Source organism: Oryza glaberrima, chromosome 12 (genome assembly GCF_000147395.1).
Source record: "Oryza glaberrima chromosome 12, OglaRS2, whole genome shotgun sequence".
Taxonomy (NCBI): Eukaryota; Viridiplantae; Streptophyta; class Magnoliopsida; order Poales; family Poaceae; genus Oryza; species Oryza glaberrima.
The window spans coordinates 14,390,417-14,411,558 of record NC_068337.1 but is presented as its reverse complement, the minus strand read 5'-3'; the positions used below and the strand labels follow the sequence as shown (position 1 = coordinate 14,411,558).

The 21,142-nt window shown below is 47.1% G+C and overlaps 1 pseudogene; it reads left to right on the top strand.

Annotated features, from left to right (window-relative positions):
• The first annotated feature begins 516 nt into the window (after nt 1-516).
• LOC127756295 (probable serine/threonine-protein kinase At1g54610) lies at nt 517-3,444 on the top strand (annotated as a pseudogene).
• The last annotated feature ends 17,698 nt before the right edge of the window (nt 3,445-21,142 follow it).

Below are 21,142 nucleotides of genomic sequence, written 5' to 3'. Positions count from 1 at the left end.
TGTTTCATCCACACAGTGAGTGCAAGCCTTGTACCCCTTGTTGGACTGTCCGGATAGGTTGCTAAGTGCAGGCCAATCGTTGATGGTTACGAACAGCAGCGCTCGTATGTTAAACTCCTCCTGTTTGTCCTCGTCCCAGTCCTAGCGGGCAGACTATCTTCTTAGCCTCATACGTTGTCTCGGGCAATTTGTTTCCCTCCGGAAGAATGTTCTTGATGAGTTTCAATAAATCGCCAAATGCCTTGTCACTAACCCCATTTTTTGCCTTCCATTGCAAGAACTCCAGAGTGGTATCCAACTTTTTTGTGCCCCTGCTCGCAACGTGGGTACAACGAAGTTCTGTGGTCCTCTAACATCTTGTCTAATTTATAGGCTCCCTTTTCACTTTCGCAGTCCTCCTTCGTGTCCTGCAACATCTGACCAAGATCATCCGCAACGTCGTTACCATCAGCATCCCTTTCCTCCTCGCCCGTTTGATTTCCTTCAAATCCAACGTACTGAGTAAAGTCCGGAATATTGTCGTCTTCCACTTCATCTTCTTCCATTTCAACACCTTGCTCTCCGTGGGATGTCCAACAATTATAGCTTGGCATGAACCCCGACTCAAACAAGTGGAAATGAATAGTCCTGGATGCAGAATACTCCTTCTGATTCTTACACTTATTGCATGGACAACAAATAAAACCCCTTTGCCTGTTAGCTTCGGCCACTCAAAAAATAGTGCATACCGTCAATAAACTCTTTGGACCGCCGGTCAGCGTACATCCATTGCCGATCCATCTACATGAGTCGAAAAAAAATCGTACAAAAATAATTATTCTTACAATAATGACAGTCATACAATAATTATAAGATAATTACAAACTGTTTCAACAGTCATACAATAATGACATATCTTTATTCATACAAAAATCATAAAATATTACACCAAATAATTCTTATTTACTATTTCTAAAGTTTTAAACTAATTTTAATTTGTTTTACTTCTTTTAATTTTCATTTTAGTTTGTTTTCTAGTATTCAAGATTAACTTTCACTATAGTTTTCCTTCTCAACTATTTTATAAAACCTTCTTTAGCAAATCAACTAAATTTCTATATATTCTTTCTTCCCTACACAAATTTTCTCCCTCGTCAACTTACAACTAAATTTTGGAGACAAAAAAGTGTGCAAAACATAGCTGCAAATGTAATATGATAAAAAAAAACATTTGAGGATGAAGTTGCAAACCTTTTAGGCACCTCCGATTTGTATGTAATCACCAAAATAAATTCACTAGAAATTTTGGCATTACCTCCCCTCTTTTTTGAAGAAATTTTGAAGCTTGGTCGGGCAGCTGGAGGAGGAAGAAGACTTATATATAGGGGTGGGACTTTAGTCCCGGTTGGTGTTACCAACCGGGACTAAAGATCCCCGAGATCTTTAGTCCCGGTTGGTGGTTGGTCTTACCAGCCGGGACTAAAATTATGTACCAACCGGGACTAAAGATCCCGGGGGGGGGGGGGGGGGGCCTGACAGGCCCTGACAGCATTTGAGATGATCTTTAGTCCCGGTTGGTGTGTTACCAACCGGGACTAAAGATCAAATATGCCCGTTACCCTTTTTAACCGGGACTAAAGATCATCTTTAGCCCCGGTTTTTATTGCATCCGGGACTATTGTGGAATTGAGCCGACCGACGAAAGATGGTTTCTCCACCAGTGGTAGTACCGTTCTAAATGGTTAATTAAGCACGATGAATCCGATAATAATTAAAGAATGGTAAAAAGGTTGTGTAATCTAAAGGTTAAGATTATTTCTCTATACATAAATTACTCAAAAAATATTATTTTCAATTGTAAGAACTTAAAAGGAGAAAAGAGAGGATAAGATATGGAAGGGGGGAGGGGGGGTAAGCAACGCATACGTACGTACGTGCGGGTGGAGAGGAGGATGGGCTGGTGGGGGGAGAGAGGTGGATTGTGGGGGTCTATTTTTTCTAACAATAAATATAATAGATTAAAAAGTGGGCTTATTAGTTTATTAGAGAGCCATGTGGCAGCTTATTAGCATTTGTAGGATGCTACGTGGCAGCGTGAGAGTGTTTGTAGAAAGTTTAGGGGTACATAATTGATAGATCTGGACATAAGACGTTTCGAACAAAAAAAAACTAGGAATAAGTTCATCTGAGGTCCCTTAACTTGTCAACGAATCCGATTTTCGTCCTTCAATCGGAAAACCAGATACAACGGGTCCCTCAACTACCAAAACCGGTGCAGATTAGGTCCCTTGGCGGTTTCAAGGGTGGTTTTGGCTGACGTGGCGCTTACGTGGCTGATTTGACTCGGTCTTCATCTGACGTGGCAATGACATGGCGCTTACGTGGCAATTCGATCTGGAAAATTAATAAACCCAGTGGGACCGACATGTCAATTTCACACAAATTAATAAAAAATGGTGGCCCCACGTGGGCCCCACATGTCATTCTCACCCTTCTACCTCGTCTTCGAGTACATGGACCACGACCTCACTGACTTCGCTGCCACGCCAGGGCAGCACTTCACGGAGCCGCAGGTCAAGTGCTTCATGGCGCAGATCCTCGTCGGGCTCCGCGGCTGCCATGAACGGGGCGTGCTGCATTGGGACATCAAGGGCGCCAACCTGCTCATCGACAGCGACGGGCGTGCTCAAGGTCGCCGACTTCGGCCGCGCCACCTTCTTCGACGCCGCCAGGCCGCAGCCGCTCACCAGCCGCGTCGTCACGCTCTGGTACCGCCCACCGGAGCTCCTCCTCGACGCCACCGAGTACGGCGTCGCCGTCAACCTGTGGAGCACCGGCTGCATGCCTGCATCCTCGCCGAGCTTCTCGCCGGCAAGCCCATCTTGCCCAGCCAAACCAAGGTCAACTCTCCATCTATATATCATGATATCATCTATGCGTGGATGAAATGGATCGGCATCTGATTTGCCATTGCTGATCGACGCAGATCGAGCAGCTGCACAAGATCTTCATGCTGTGCGGGTCGCTGTCGGAATAGTATTGGGCGAAGGCGAAGCTGCCGGACGTGACGCTGTTCAAGCCGCAGCGGCCGTACCGGCAGAAGATCGCCGAGATGTTCATGGACTTCTCGCCGCCGGCGCTCGACCTCCTCGACACGTTGCTTGCCATCGAGCCGTCCGACCGGGGCACCGCGCCACCGCGCCACCGCCGCCGTAGCCCTCGACAGCGACGTAAGCATGCACACCATCTCCCCCCCCCCCCCCCCCGCTCCTCTCCTCCTCGCTCACATGGATCTCTGACACGTCGTGTCCTCTGCTGCTGCTTAGTTCTTCAGGACAAAGCCGCCTCCCGCCGCTTCCCTCCACCTCCCACCGCCCGTTCCTCTTCCGCCCACAGCCGCTGGAGGCGTGCCTCCGCAGCTGCGCGTCGCTCCCTCCTCTCCCGCGGACCACCACGCACCGCTGACTCTCGATCATGTCTGGAGAGAGAGGAGAGAGATGAAGAGAGGGGAAATGGGGAGAGAGGAGGAAGAAGAAGAGGGGTTAGAATGACATGTGGGGCCCACGTGGGCCCCACCATTTTTATTAATTTGTGTGAAACTGACATGTGGGTCCCATGGGGTTTATTATTTTTTTCTAGATCGAATTGCCACGTAAGTGCCACGTCAGCCAAAACCACCCTCAAAACCGCCGAAGGACCTAATCTGCACCTGTTTTGATAGTTGGGGACCTGTTATATCTGGTTTTCCGGTTGAAGGATGAAAATCGGATTCGTTGACAAGTTAAGGGACCTCAGATGAACTTGTTCCAAAAAACTAACAGTGCGAGAAATTCTGTTTTCAACGGTTCAGTGTATATCGTGGCCAGTAGGTTTCTTCTTCAATGGGCTTCCCCGCAACTACGAAGCAAAATGGCCTGAGAGATGCAACGTTGCACTGTGACCAGTTACATATAAAAGTCTATTTTACCATATTTACCAGCTTTAAGAATGTACTGGTAGCGACAATATTTCTAGGTGTAAAACTTGATACCTCCAAGTATTAGGTATTTTGAGGTACTAATATTTTGTGTAAAATTTTGGTACCAATATGTAATTTCTCTATATAAAATATAATGACTCCTTGACAGATATAAAGCATCCGGTTAACTATGTCCGCTGGCTTGAGAAATAGTGAGCAAAGAACATAGCAGAAACACAATATTTTACAACAGGAGAACTCCTGGTGCCTCGCAAGCCTAAACTGTAAGACCCCATCCCGTTTGAAGCCTATAGTCATTTTTAGCTGTGATGGTCTAGTACCACCTTGGATGTTTAGCTAGCTGAAGGCTTGGTTATATATCTTTGTGCTCCTATTATGATACTTCTGGTTAACCTTTTTATACACAGAGAACGAAAGTGTCTAAATAAGATATTCTTTTAAGATAATGGAAGCTTTATGAAACTCATCCATTTACGTCAAATAGATACAACCGTTTATAGAGCACTTTCGGCCTCTGCATGACTATAAGATGCACACAACCAAAACACACAGCGACCACTACTATAAAAGAACAAATAGGTGTCGGCACTATAGGTGCCGAAAGTGGTAAAACCGACACCTATAGTGCTTTTCCCACCTTCATAAGATAAAAAAAACTGACACCTTTAAACGATGATAGGTATCGGTTTTAGAGAAAAATCAGCACCTATATTATAGATATCGGTTTTTTTTAAAAAAAACAACCGACACCTACCATATATTATAGGTGCCTGTTTTTAAAAAACCCGACATCGATAAAATCGAGCTGAGCCAACCGGGGGAGATATTTTTGCTCCCGGTGGGGCCCACACTCACACCGGCAGGAGATAAGGCTGAGCTCGGCTTTCTCCCTTTTCTCAGCTTCTCTCCTACTCTCTTATCTCGGCTTCTCTCCTCTCTCTCTCTACTTCTCCCCTTCTCCTCTTCTCTTGGCTTCTCCACTCATCTCTCTCTCTCTCTCTATGTGCGGCGGCGGCGGGAGGGGCGGCGACGCCCTCCCCTCCGCTAGATCGGGGGGAGGGGTGGTGCGGTGGCGATGGACGGCGTGGAGGCGGCGGCTCAGACCTCCCCTCCGACAGATCGGGCCAGAGAGGAGATGTGCGGCGGAGGACGACTTGGAGGCAGCGGGCTGGACCTCGCCTGGGCGCGAGGGGCGTCGTGGCTGGACCTTGCCTCCGCCAGATCCGGCGACGTTGACGCGGCTATAGCCCGGACGGCGTGGAGGCGGCAGGCCGGACCTCACCTCCGCCTGATCCGGCGGCTTCGAGGCGGCTGCGGCTCGGCAGGGGTGGTAGGGGCGGCAGCGCCTCTCTCTCTCTCTCTGTGTGTGTGTGTGTGGCGGATGGGATGGAGGTGGCGGAGGTTCATGTGTGTTCTTGGTTGAATGTTTTATGTGTGTTCTTGATGGAATGTTTCATGTGTGTTCTTGATGGAATCAGTGTTGGCTCGAAGCATTGGCTCGAATGCATCGGCTCGAAGCATTGGCTCGAATGCATCGGCTCAATGCATTCAAGCCAGCCTTTTTTTTTTCAATCCTGAAACCTCAAAGGTGTTGGTTCCTAAACCGGCACCTTTGATTCCCCCACATCTGTGTCGCCTCCAGGGTGCCGGTTGGAAAATCCGGCACCTAAGGCCGGTTCCCAACCGACACCACTATGCCATTCTGTATTAGTGGACACACTAGTTTGAACCAAAATAAAAGTTAGTACATTAACAGTTTAGGGCAACTAATCTACACTACTACAAAAGGGCCATAGGTGCCGGTTGGGAACCGGCTATAAGTGCCAGTTTTCCAACCGGCACCTATTGGTCGGCACCAATAATAGTAACCGGCACCTATGACAATTATTGAACCGGCACCTTTAGCTTTGCTCGAGCCAAAAAAAAAAAGAGCCGGCTCGAATGGAGCCGAACTCACTGAGCACCGTCGCCCATGCACCCAAATCAAATTGAAATCCCCAAATCACCAAATCATCCACAAATGGTCACCAAAATCGATTGACATCACGCATAATCATTCACAAATCGTCATTAAAATCGATTGTCATCATAGAATGAACATACTCAAATAAAATCATCAACAAATCCACCAAAACATCTAAAAAGTCTGCAAGAGACGAGGTAGGAAGAGGGGCTTGCCCTAGGGCTTCATCTGCTTCGTTGCCGGTGAGCCCTCTTGTGCCGCCGCCCACCGCCTTCCCTCCCGCCAGATCCGGCGGAGGGGAGGGCGCAGCCGCCCACCGCCTCCCCTCCCGCCGGATCCGGCAGAGGGGAGGGCGCCGCCGCCGCTGCCGCCCGCCGCCACCCCTCCCACCAGATTCAGTGTAGCGGAGGGCGCCACCGCACGCCACCTCCCCTCTCGCCGGATCTGGCAGAGGGGAGGGAGTCGTCGCCGCTGCCCGTCGCCCGCTGCCTCCCATCTCACCACCGCTGACGCCTCTATCGGGATGCCGTCCGACCGCTGCCGCTCGCAAAACAGAGAGGCAAGAGAGAGAGAAACGAGAAGCAAGGGAGATAGAGGTGTGAGAGAACGAGAGAGATCTAGATAGAAGACGAGAGATGCGAGAGAGAGAGAGAGAGAGAGAGATAGAGACGACAGAGGTGATAAGGTTGACTGATATAGGATAAGGCCGTCGTCGGTCTGGATCGGCTTGGCTCGGTTTGGATAGGTTCCAGTTTTTTTAAAAACCGACACCTAAACCCACACCTACAGTATAGGTGTCCGTTTTTCTTTAGAAAACCGGCTCCTATATTATATTAAAGGTCTCAGTTTTTTAAAAAACCCAGCACCTATACTATAGGTGTCGGCTCGTCTTTAGAATCGGCACCTGTAGTTGCTTAAAGGTGTCGGTTTTATGTCTTTTCAGTCCACGGAGGAGGGAAAAGCATTATAGGTGCTGGTTTTAGCTGTTCCAGCACATATAGTGCTGGTGTTATAGACTAAATCGCCACCAAAGCTCCTCAGTAAAACACTCTTTAACCACCTGCTCAAACTATTGACATACCACAGCAGTAAAATCCCAATATCCCAGCTTTTGAAGAATAGCCTAGATACAGAGAGTAAATCTTTTTCTTGTGCAAAACCACATTGTTCTTGCATAACCATAACGACCAACATAAAGCAGCTGCACCTGGCTGGACAAGAGGTTTCATCTCTGTGGAGACTCTCAAAAGCCATCCCTAGAACATGTGTGAGACACTACGGGGTAGGTAGAGACCTGAGGCTATTTGGATAATAGACCAAACAGAATGAGCAAGACGACAATGAAAGAATGTGTATCTAATTGTCTCTTCTTTATAAAAAAAAAACATATGTTGTTGCCTAGAAAATTATCCTTTATTAACACTACACCATCTTGATCTTTAAAGGTACACCTTTAGGTTCCAAAGTCGTTTTTTTTTTAAATTAGTTATACCACTATGTACAAGAGCCTTGTAGTGAGTTTTCACCAAGAACTCTACGTTTCCAGTGAGGCCCCTAGCGAAATTCATCTTGCAGTAATTACAAATTGTTCCACACCACTAATTTGGAGCCAATCATATCCTTTCCCCATGAAATGTTGAGTGGAAATGTGTGGAATACTTCCGAAATCGTTGCTTGTTTGTGTCTCGCAAGGATAGGACCATTGAGGGTGCATTACCTAGCCATTTCTTGTCTTCCAAAAATCTAATTTGAGAGCCATCCTTAATCGTTCAGGACCCAAAACGGATAAAAACATGTTTGACCTTCATGAGGCTATCCCAGAAATGATTCTCCAATTTCCATTGATCTTGTGATAAAGGTTGTGATCCAAAATACTTGTTGTGAATGAACAGTTTCCAAATGTCATCTGATATAAGCAACTTATACAACCGTTTGCTAAGCAATACTGTGTTTTTCACCTCCAAGTCATGAATTCCTAAGCCCCTTTGATCTCTAGGGCAACACATTATGTTCTACCTAGTAGGTCTATACTTCTTATGTTGGCCATCACTCTGCCAATAGAATGTAGAGCAGACGTAGTCATGTTTGCTGAGAACTCCATTAGGTCTGGCAAAAAATAACATCATATACATAGAATTGCAGATAACAACTGAATTATCCAGTGTAAGTCGTACTGTAAGGGATATAAGTTTTTCTGTCTAACTGCTATATCTCTTTTCGTATTGATCAACAAGTACTGAATTAGCTATTGTATTGATCTACAAGAGATATTATCAACAAATATTGGGATGCCTTCAGCTATTTTGGAGGATATAGCCACTTTAGTCAAGCTAGGATTGTACGATAGAAACATAAGAACTAAGCTTAGCAGAGTGAGGGTGAATGGTAGGAACACAAAAAACCGAAAACATTTAGTGGACCTAAACCGAAAACCTCGACATCCAATGGAGTTCGGTCTGACAGCACATCGTGCACCGGTCTAACTGCACACTATTCATTGGTCTGACTGGTATAGATTGGTTGGGCTGATTGTTCTTCGCGCCGCTGTCACCTGTCACCACCGCCAGCCCAACTGCTTAGATGTCGCGGTTTGACCATCGTGCACTCGTCGGTGCGACCGCTGGAACTGACCAAACACAAATCGAAGAAGTCTTTAAAGTAGATTAAACGTTATTTCTTCTCTTTGTATTTACAAAGTGCAACAACAATTCTCCTCTCAAAATTCGACTAAACTCATAAAGCTAACTTTTCTCTATTCTCAACTCTCACAAAATCGATATGGAGAGTCGTCAACCCTTATTCTATTTATACGTGAAGTTAAAAGCTTAAACTCGATGAATCCAACTTATACAAGTCATCCTAATTCAAACTCCAATCTTCTCAGATTTGGACTCCTTCCAAATTCGACTCTGCTTTCCATATGCACACAATCTCCCATTGTACCAACAATATGCATTGTTTTCTAGCTTAAGCATCTTACGTAATATCCTGATCGTTCAAACGTTATCTTCTCCCAATTTGACTCCTGATCCATCATCGGCAACACTCTCTTGAGGCAATTGGATCAAATCATTTGTTTTGTTGAGAAATTTTATAATACTTGAGAAAGTAGGTACTAAAATTTAAAATTTTATAATACTTGAGAAAGTAGGTACTAAAATTTTACACTAAAAGTTTGGTACCTTGAGATACCTATAATACTGATGATACCCCGTGCATTGTTGTGAGAAATTAAGATTACAACTTTGAAGCATGGGTGAAAGATTGAGATAGAAGTGAATAAAACCAGACAACTTTTGGTTTTGTTCATGAATCATGGGGTGTGTATATATAGTTAATAGCATTAATTCAATTAGTGATGACTAATTGTTTCAGGGCAATGCCTATGTGATGGAGATACATTTATCCAAGTATTTATCTATCTATCTATATCTATTCTAATCGGGCACTTTTTTTAGAGCTCCCACGCTAATCAGAAAGATCCGGCCATTCGGCCATTCATTAAGTAAATCGATTAATCACGGCTGTTGACCGTTGATGAGAGGCCACTTTAATTGCATTCTCCTTGGGGTCTTCGGAAGCCCTCCAGGCCCATGCAAAATACGTTTCCACCACCTAGCCCATCGTTTCTTATTGCCACAGATCGATCCACCCACCATACATATCTCATCTTTCTTATTGCCACAGATTGAGTTTTAATTATTACAAACTTGAAAAATAGATTAATATGATATTTTAGAGCTATTTTTATATAGAAAGTTTTCGCACAGAACGCACCGTTTAACAGTTTGAAAAGCGTGTCACGAAAATCTTAATCTTCATCCAACTCTTGTTGAAGAAAAGAACATGACCTTTATATCGATGATAATAACAAATATATGCAGGGGTTGACTTGCACCTAGAGAGATCCATCTTTGTTCATCCCATCTGCAAATATGTACTCCATCTAGGTATTCCGTCAAACTTTTCATACTGTATGTGACCAATTTTACATATTATCATTACCGTCGATATATTATTTATCATTATAAATAGTGTAGCTAATTCTACAATTTTTATTATCAAAGAATTATTTACAATTTTTAAAATTTAAAAATGTATATTTGTAATTAATAAATATATTAGTCCATTTTGGATGAAAACATTAACATTTTGCATATGTAAATCCAAAATTACATATTCATAATTAGCAAATCAAGTCTGTGGAACGCAGGACAGACCGTTTGGATTCATTGACCGTCATGTGGGGATTACAGTACCCCCGCCGTCGCGCCAGGAGACCTGATCGGCGACAACTTAGTGACGAGAAACAGTAGCGACTTTCAGAGTTTGGATAGATTAAGTTTGTTAGTGTTTTGGTAGTTTATCTCTGTAGAGTTTGTTACAAGTTGTTATAACTTTGTATCTGCTATATAGGGCGGCAGACAGTTAGCAATACAATCAAGCAATTTGAGATCAATCTATCTCCAGTCCTGCCTCGTCAGTGCATCGCCGATCACAGCACCGCCGCGCCGGCGGGGTCCAGGACCACGTCCTGTCACTTCATTCAAATACAATCTCCGTCGTATTCCTCCATCCAATTCCGTTCGTGACATCTTGGTATCAGTTTCTTCGGGTTCCGATTCCATGGGTTCTGCGCAAGCGCAACTCGATAAGATCGCCAAGAACTTGACGTCTATGGCGGCTCAGATTTCAAACCTGGCCAGGAAGATGGGTGCCCTCGAACCGCTGGTTCCTCTGGCGTCCAAGCTCGGTAGCCTTCCAGATCGCCTAACACAAGTTCAGGCATCCGCTTTTGAATACTCTGAGCAAGTTCGCGCCCTCAACTTGGCTGTCCAGCGTCGAAGCCAACCAGCATCTGCCTCCCGCGTCAGATCCTTTTGGCTCGGCCTCGCGCGGTCCGCGCGACGCTCGGCCACCACCGGGTGACAACGACAAGCAATCCGGCCGCGAGAGCCACAACGACGACTCGGCCATCGACAACAGTTTTCTCCCGCGCGCCAAGTTGGAATTTCCGACTTTCGACGGCAAAGGCGACCCGCTGCCATAGCTCAACCGCTGCGACACCTTCTTCAGAGGGCAGAAAACTCCTGAATCTCGCACGGTTTGGTATGCATCCCTGCATCTCCTCGGTGACGCTCAACTGTGGTATTACAGGTTAGAGATCAATTCCAGCGAACCGTCGTGGCGCCGATTCGTCCAGCTGGTCCATACGCGTCTGGACTGCCCATGACAGACAGCCCACTCGGTGAGCTCACGATGTTGCGACGCACGGGCACGGTGGAGGACTACGTCAACAACTTCCTCGCCCTCGCGTGCCGCGACGCCGAACTCACCGAGCGTTAGCAAGTGCAGCTGTTCACGGCCGGCCTCGTCAATCCCCTCAAGACGGACGTCGCACTCTGCTGTCCATGCAACCTGGACGACGCCATCATGCTTGCACGGGCCTACGAAGCAGCGCAGCCACCTCAACACAACCAACCCTGTTCCAGTGCGGCTGCCCGCGCACCGCGCCTGGCTCTGTCCGTGCCGGCCACAGCGTCCACGACCGCTTCCGGCAAGCAACCACTGGTGGCATCGCTTCCATGCAAATTATTGTCGCCGGTGGAGATGGCTCAACGCTGTTCCTAGGGCCTCTTCTATAATTGCGACAAAAAATATGTTCCCGGCCACCGCTACAAGAAGTCCTTCGTCATTGAGGTCATCTGCTTCCCCGACGACACGGAGGGCATGGACGAGCCATTGCCGGCGGCGCACACGCTCTCGGCAGACGCAGCCGAGCCCCGCATCTCCCCGCATGCCCTAGCCGGCGTCCGCGCACCCAAGTTCAACACCATCAAGGTCCGGGCACGTGTCGGTCTGATGGACTGCCTCGCTCTCCTCGACTCCGGATCCACGCATAATTTCCTCAGCGGGACCACGGCGCGGCAAGCGAATGTCGCCTTACAGCCGTGTCCCAGCCTCCACGTCACCGTCGCGAACGGCGACCGCGTTGCCTCACTGGGACGCTGCCCGATGCAGCGCGTCGTCATCGGTGCGTCTGCCTTCGATGTTGACTTCTACGCCCTGCCCTTGGGAGGCTACGACATCGTCTTGGGCGCTCAGTTGCTCAGCACGCTCGTGCCGAAATTGTGGGACTTTGCCGATCAGTCCTTCTGGTTCGGCACGGGCGATGCCAGGGTGACATGGGTCAGCATCAACGCACCGACTGCAACCACTTCAACCGCTGCTCTCGAGGGTGCCCCGAGGGAATTGATCAACGAGCTTCTCGACGATTTCGGCGGCCTCTTCTCCGACCCGCAAGGCTTGCCGCCGGAACGCCACCTCTGCCATCGTATACACCTCCAGCATGGGGTGTCCGCCGTGGCTGTTCGCCCGTACCGCTATGCCCACATTTAAAAGGACGAGCTCGAGCAACAGTGCGATGAGATGCTTCGCCAGGGCGTCATCCGACCATGCTCGTCGGCTTTCTCCTCGCCGGCCTTGCTGATCAAAAAGAAAGACGGCTCATGGCGATTCTACGTCGACTACAGGGCTCTCTGTTCGATGATATTTTGTACACCTTTTCTTATTTTATATGAAATGGGGGCGTCAAAATATTAATTCCGGGAATGATAGTACAATAGTAAAATTAGTGATTAATTATCACTAATGGTATAATCTTGCGTACATATGAGCATATATGTATATGAATGTTATGTGACACGTGCCGTGCTGTCCAATTAATGTACAGGCGCATATATACTCATGTGTATATATATTTAACGATATATTCCAGTCGGGATAGAATATATAAATATATGCATGGAATAGATGGTTGAATAAATGGCAGCACGGCTCTAAGCGATATCACTGATGGAATGAAGAAACGACGGTGGATTGATTTTGGAAGCATGCCACTGTAGCATCATCATTAGAGGGCAATAATCACATCGTTTGCCGGCAGTTGATTTCTTATCGATGCCTCCATGGAAACCATGGACACGCACGTATGCTTAGAAACCAGAAATTGCTCTGACGGGAGAATTCCTCACCATGTACAGATCGCACGTTTATATGCGAATACGAGGAAAATGATCCCTCTGTATCATGCAAAATTGGAAAGGAGATTGGCCGGTGTAACTCGGATGGAATCCTGCTGAATAAGGATCTCTGTTAATTGGAAGAATCACAGAACATAGGGAAAGAAATGCTAATCGCTAAATTAGGCAATTGGCTGATCACGCATGCACTGATCGAGCCATGCACGTACTGGCTGGAACCGCCTTTCTTCACTATAAAAGACCATGCCATTTCACACAACGAGGGGACAGACACGGAGGAACACACACAGACAGAACACACACGCATACGAAAGTGACAGAGAGAGACACACACACCATTTTGGCCGGAGGATCTCGGCGTCCAGCGAGAACACGTGCGCTCGGCGGTCGGTGACGTTGGCCGCAGTGCCTCCGAGTCCGGCGAGGAGGCGCGCGGAGGAGGAGACGGTCGCCGGAGCACGTACCCAGCCATTGCCATGGGTACAGCTTATTAGCCTTTCTTTTGTTTTCCTGCTCTTTCTGTTCAGATCGTCATGCATGCACAACACGGCGACGAGGCGAGTTTCTGGTGCTGCCCGGCCCGCTGGATATAGCGTCCTCTCCGCCTGTCGGACGCACCGCCGGCCGGAGATCGCGTCACTCCCTCTTATCGGAGACATCGGTCGCCGGTGACACATCTACCTGCTGCCGCGACGTCCTTGCCTCACCGGCCGCAACCTCTATCCCACGACGCCTTGTGATGTCGCCGAGACGCTGGACGTTGTCGCCTTGCCGGTCGCAGCCTCCTCTTCGTGACATCACTGACGTCCGCTCGCTCTCGTCGACGTTACCATCTTCTTCGAACTCATCGGCTGGTTGCTCGAGGAGAACGCCGGCCGGAGCGCCACTACTCGGTGCCCGCAAAGCGTCACCAGCTCCAGCTACATCGCAAGCCATCTTGTCGGAGTTGCCGGGGACGTCGTCGAGCCGCCTGAGTCTGTAGACGACGCAACGCTGCCAAGCGATGCTCATCATCATCCGCTGCTCGCCGGAGAAGGTTTTTTGTCATTTTGCCTCACCGGAGCACGCCAAAGGGAGTCGAGGCACCCGCCAGGGCGCTACGCCGCGGAGCCGCCCTATGTCGCGGATGCTAACTGTCTTGTGCATGCTGTTGTATACGGTGACAAGCCAACAAAACAAGACATGCATGCATGCTACTGTACACGGTGACAAGCAAAAAAAAAATGAGTTTGTCGGATTCATACTCATTTGGGGCTGCTGCGTATTAAACTTCCCAGCCATGACCAATTCGGCTATCATTTGCGTTGATCATTTTACTTTTATAATCTAATTCCGATGCAATTTCTACGTCGTCGGGTCATTTGAGCTATACAATTCCATGCATATCTTCAACAACAATATAAACCAACACGCTGTCCAAGACCGATAAGGCTAAACGGTAGGGCAGGCGGAGTCGACATCAAGACGACGTCACCAACACCGGCGTGCGGACCGACGAGGCCGCGAACACCGCCGGCGCCCACTCACACACATCTACACCATCATCACCATCATGCATGGGAGGATGTGAAGCGGAGATGGACGACGATGACCAGCGTAGCTTAATCAGAGGTATCTCACGGGCTTAATCCGCGAGAGTAATTAACCGGGTGTCTTCCGAGACCCCGGGAACCATGAGATCACAGTCGCCAAGTCAGATCCACCTTGTTTATGGGCCGTGCAGCGTATTTGACCAAGGATTTTGTATTTTTGTAATTCTTCGAGAATTATAATAAAATGCATTTTTCCTTCATCCACTTTATTTTTGTTGTACTTAGTACATTGGCACACCCGCACATTTTTTATTTTATTTCCCTAGGCGGAGGGATGAAAATTTAATTTTTCTCTCCAAACACTCTCAACGACAAGACAATCAAGGATAAATTTCCAATCCCGGTAGCGGAGGAGTTGTTCGACGAGCTGCGCGGCGCCAAGTTCTTCACCAAGCTTGACATGCGTTCCGGCTGTCACCAAGTGCGCATGCATCCCGACGACATCCACAAGACGGCGTTCCGTATGCATCAAGGCCTCTTCGAGTTCCTCGTCATGCCGTTCGGCCTCACCAACGCTCCGGCCACGTTCTAGGCGCTCATGAACGACGTGTTCCTATCGTTCCTCCGACGGTTCGTTTTCGTTTTCTTTGACGATATCCTAATCTACAGCTCGACATGGGCGGAACACCTCTGCCGTGTGCGCACTGTGTTCCAAACACTGCATGATCATCATCTCCACCTGAAACGGTCCAAATGCGAGTTCGGTTTGTCTGCCGTCTCATACTTGGGCCACGTGATTTCGAGCGCGGGTGTCGCCATGGACCAACACAAGATCCAGGCCATCCTCAACTGGCCTTTGCTGCGAACAGCACGCGCGGTACGTGGCATCCTCGGCTTGGCGGGCTACTATCGCCGATTCATCCGCAACTTCGGCACCATTGTGGCACCCCTGACAGCCCTACTCCGCAAAGAGTGTTTCCACTGTAACGAGGCGGCAGCAACAGCGTTCCGCGACCTACAACAAGCCTTGACGGCGGCGCCGGTGCTACAGCTGCCGGACTTCACCACCGACTTCTTCGTCGAGTGTGACGCATCAGGGTCAGGCTTCGGTGCGGTGCTTCACCAAGGTGGCGGCCCGGTGGCGTTCTTTAGCAAGCCTATCGCGCCTCGCCACGCGAAGCTCGCCGCCTACGAACGCGAGCTCATCGGCTTGGTCCTCACAATTCAGCATTGGTGGCCGTATCTCTGGGGCCGCAGGTTCATCGTCCGCAAGGATCATTATAGCCTCCGTTTTCTCTTGGATCAACACCTATCAACCGTGCCGCAACATCAGTGGGCTAGCAAGCTCCTCTGGTTCGACTTCGCGGTGGAATACAAGCCCGGGTCGACCAATTTCATCGCCGACGCCTTAGTCTCATCGCGACGAGCACACGACTGAGGCGTTCCAGCTCTCTTCACCCACATTCGCCCTTTTTGACGACCTGCGCCGCGAGGTCGCCACTACGTCAGCGCTGATCAGCATGGTTGAGGACATCCGGCAAGGCAACAAGCCGTCGCAGTGGGCAGTGACGGACGGTCTCATCACTTACAACGGCCGCATCTTCGTGTCGTCCTCTTCGCCGCTGCTTCTAGTGATTTTGGAGCTTGCTCACGACGTCGGTCACGAAGGCACGCAGAAGACGCTGGCTCACCTACGCGCTGACTTTCCACGTGGCTCGCGACCGCGCCACTGTCCAAGAGTGTGTCGGGTCTGTCAGTGCAACAAAACAGAACAGCTTCAGCCAGCACGTCTACTGCAATCTCTGCCGGTCCCCTCAGCTGTTTGGGCGGACATTGCCATGGATTTCATCGAGGGACTGCCCCGAGTTCATGGCAAATCAGTGATACGGTGGTGGATAGGTTCTCTAAGTTTGCACATTTTATTCCCCTGGCGCATCCATATACAGCAACTACGGTGGCCGCTTCATTCTTTGCTGAGATTGTGCGCTTCCATGGGATTCCGGCATCCATCGTCAGCAATCGTAATCCCATCTTCACCAGCAATTTTTTAGGGGATCTGTTTCGCCTCGCGGGTGTTCAATTGAATTTTACCTCGGCATTTCATCCGCAATCGGACGGGCAGTCGGAGGTCACCAACAAGATCATCGCCATGTATTTACAGTGCCTTACCGGAGATCGGCCTCGGCAGTGGCTGCGATGTCTTCCATGGGCGGAGTTCTGCTACAACACATCCTACCAGGCGTCACTCAGAACTTCTCCTTTCCAGGTGGTTTATGGCCGTCAACCTCTGGTTCTCCGTTCATATGACCCGGGCTCAGCTCGTTTACCAGCTTTGCAACAGTCCATGCAGGAACGTGATGAGTTCATCATGGCTATTCGCGAACGATTAAAGCAGGTGCAACAGCAGTACAAGTCCGCTTATGATCGCTGTCATCGTGAGGTCGAATATGCCGTTGGTGATTGGGTGTGGCTACGTTTGCTCCATCAACCAATAGCTTCACTCAATGTCAAAGGCCGTGGCAAATTGGGGCCAAAGTTCTATGGTCCTTACGAGGTGGTCGAGTGTATTGGTTTGGTGGCGTATCGTCTGAGCCTTCCTCCGTTGGCCAAGCTTCACAATGTGTTTCATGTGGGATTACTCAAACCGTTTCGAGGGACGGTCCCTGATCATATCCCGCCTCTTCCTCCTACGGTCCATGGTCGCGCTTGCTTGGAGCCTGAGTGTGTTCTTTAGCATCGCCTTGCGCGTGATGTTCGTGAGTTACTGGTGCAGTGGAAGGGCAAGCTGGCGGCTGAGGCGTCTTGGATGGCACTGGATGAATTTCGCGCTCTTTATACCAGTTTTCAGCTCGAGGACGAGCTGCATCTCCAGGGGGGAAGAGATGTCATGTGGGGGATTACAGTACCCCCGCCGTCGCGCCAGGAGACCGGATCGGCGACAACGTAGTGATGAGAAACAGTAGCGAGTTTGGATAGATTAAGTTTGTTAGAGTTTTGGTAGTTTATCTCTTTAGAGTTTGTTACAATTTGTTACAACTTTGTATCTGCTATATATGGCGGCAGACAGTTAGCAATACAATCAAGCAATTTGAGATCAATCTATCACCAGTCCTGCCTTGTCAGTGCGTCACCGATCACGGCACCGCCGCGCCAGCGGGGTCCAGGACCACGTCCTGTCACTTCATTCAAATACAATCTCCGTCGTGTTCCTCTATCCAATTCCGTTCGTGACATTGACTGGTTAAGAAAAAGAAGTATGGAACTGTTGGTATTGAACAGTTAACTCTTAGGATCGTATATCTTCATGTCTACGATGCGCGGGTTTAAAGTCTGAAAAAGATAACAATTGTAGTTTATGAATAAATACACATCACTACAAATATAAACAAACTGCTAGATAGGATACTTGTGAATTCAAATGTGAAATTATGAGAAAATTTCACAAGCAAAACTGACGAACAACTAAGCAGTCTACCTAATTGTATGCTTATACTGCTTTTTCGGAAAGAAAACTGTAGACCATTGACAACATATCATTCAAATCATTGTATACCTTCGATGTTTTATAATCTGCTACATCATTGACTCATCCTTCTTGGAACAGAGCCATATCAAATTTCTATACCTGCCCAAGAACCATTTATTTTTAAATCAGAGTGAAATAAAAAAAAGGACAAATCATCAAAAAGCTATCCTGCGGTTGATAGAATAGCGGAAGGCAAAAGAATCTGCAGGTTGTACAAAATTACTTTTAAGAGTCAAATGAACCGATCAAATCATCAAATCAAATGTGTTATCACTTATCACCTGGTTGATAGAAAAAGCAATAGCCCTTGGGGAAAAAAGATAATACTGTAAATTAATACGGATATGTAATAAGAAAAAAATGATAGCAAATTTATCACTCAGCATGCAAGAGCTGATGATCAAATGGAGGCCTGCTCGTCTGCAAAAGAGATAGCACAGGTTGGGTGGCTGCAGGAGGATTCAAAAGATGCTTTGGAAGAGAATAAATCTGATTAACCATGACTTTTGGTCTCACTGCTATAATTGTTGGAGGCAGTTTCTGCTGCACAATTGCTCCCATCGAAATGGAAGAAGTAGATGCACAGGATAGGTGTGAAGGGGATTTAATCCACTGAGAATTTGTAGGACTCAGAGAGAAGGGGACTTGTGTGAGGATAATAGTTTAGCTGTCTCTTTAACCGAGCGTGCCAATCTCTCCCAAAGCGACCATCGCGCTAGGCTAAGCCAACGCTGCACCACGCGTGGCACGTGCTAGGGCCTCGCCTGCCGTCGATGGAAAGAACCACCACTCCGACTACAGGACGAGACCCCACCGATTCAAGAACAAACCCTACATCCTTTGTTGTTGAATTGGGCCAAGATCTAATTAGATGGGCCTTACTTGGTGGAACCTCTTATATGGGCCTCACGTGGTGGCTCTGTGTGAGATGATGGTTGGGTTGTGTTTAATCTGACCATGCTGTGTTTTGTTCCTCCAATAACCGAGAAATGATCTAATCCACTGATCCAACGGCTGAGAATTGGCGATGACGTGGAATGTGGTTTGAGTTTGGTTTGAGTTCTAGGATCTTAATTATAGTTTGGTGGGTCATAAGTTTATATAGAAAGAAGGGATTTGGAGGTATCAAGTTTTATATCAGAAAATGTAGAATCTTTCATTCTCATGTATAGTAAAATTACACTTTTGTTTTCATCGTTATGCTTTTCATCTTTGGTTTTTGGCTTGGTTAGCATGAAGATTAACCCACTATAAAAGGGATTTCTACGGGATTTCTAAATGCACTTCGCGTTTAGGTACACGTGTCTATAAGGTTTTCTACGGGATTTCTAAATGCACTTCCCGTTTCCAGTAAATGAGATGAAAAGCATAAATCTTTGACATACCTATGTAAATTAAGTAGTTTAATATGATGCCATGACATCCAAAATCAAGTTTAGGTGTATGCAATTATGTTCAGATTTATATATTTACTGTTTGATCTATATTAAATTCATGTATGGAGTCAGGCAAATGATTGCTTCATTTAGAGTTTCAGTAGACTGAATCACCATCCCCTAATTAATTTAAACATAGAGTTCAAGTGTCTGTCAATTTTATCTTCTCATCTGTGCAACTTAGAAGCTCAGAAGTTATCAGCACGATGCGGAATTAAAAGATAAAACCAAAAATCAAAACATTTCGCGGAATTAAAACATTTTGCGGAATTAAAAGATACACTCGAATAAATGAAGATAGAGTCGGTTTGACAATAGATCTTGCACTATTCTGACTGGTGTAGATCGCCAGTCTAACATCCACCTACAGGCGGGTAACAGGTGTATTAAGATTAGGGTGTAAGCGAAGGAACCGTTGGGTGATGCGCCGCTGTTGCATCTCACCGCAGCCGGTTTGACCGGTCTAACTGGTGCGTTGTTGCTGGTCTGACCGTTGGTATCCTACCAAACCCGATCAAACACAAATTGAAAAATTTCGTAAAGTAGATTAAAACTGTCTTACTTCTATTCATGTTTACAAAGTGCAACAATAACACCCCTGACAAAAATCTTGACTAAACTCGAAACCTTAACTTTACTATAATCTCAACTCTCTCTAAAACCGATACCCGGTGGTCACACTTTCCCTCCCTATTTATACACGAGGTAGGCTACCTAAAGCCACAAACAAAACTTGTTCAAGAAGTCCTAATTCCCTAAGAAACATTCCCGTATAAGGAACAAACTTTATAAACTCCAATCATATCAAATTTGGACTCCTTCCAAATTCAACTCCGCATCACATATACACATAAAATCTTCATCGTATGCCATATGAAATCTTCAGCAACCACGTACATTGATCTTTGTCCTAAGTATCCAACATGATAGCCTAATCGTCCGGACGTCATTTTCTTCTAACTTGACTCCCGATCCATCCCCGACAATGCTCCCTCAAGGCATCAAGACTCATCTACACATGAACCAACAAAGAAATCGTATTATCTTCAACATGACTCAACATTAGCATACAGCAATATTACATACATAGTATCCATCTACAAGTCATAAATATGAGTTAATCACGGATATCCATATAAACCACCCAAAAACGAAACCGATACTAAGCCGGCTCACCAGACCGTCGGATAGGCCAGTCTGACCGGCCCAGTCCTGTCGGTTTGATCGCTACCATTAGAAAAACACAACCCTGTTCATCATCTGGATACCACAAATCTCCAAAAGCACTTTGCCGATAATCTGCAAATATCAAAAGCAATAATTTTATTTTTCAATTGCACACAACTAAATATTATCACTTGATAGCCAATGGTAAACATCGTAAGCAGATGATTTTCCAGTTGGAACAAGAGGACACTTTTATATGACTCGAGGCCATGACGGGATAAACACCACCGGGAAGATAGCCGGGCGGCGTTGGCTCCTAGAGAAGGGATGTAGATTTAGACTAGGGAGAAGAACATTGTTGGGAGGGAGAGATTAAACTAATTGATATTCATTGCTTAATTGATAATAGACATAATCCCATCCTTATATAGATGGTACCAACTTGACCCCTAAGTAAGGATTTAATCTTATCTTGTCTCTAACTAACTAATAATTTTATCTCTAACTTAAGTGATTT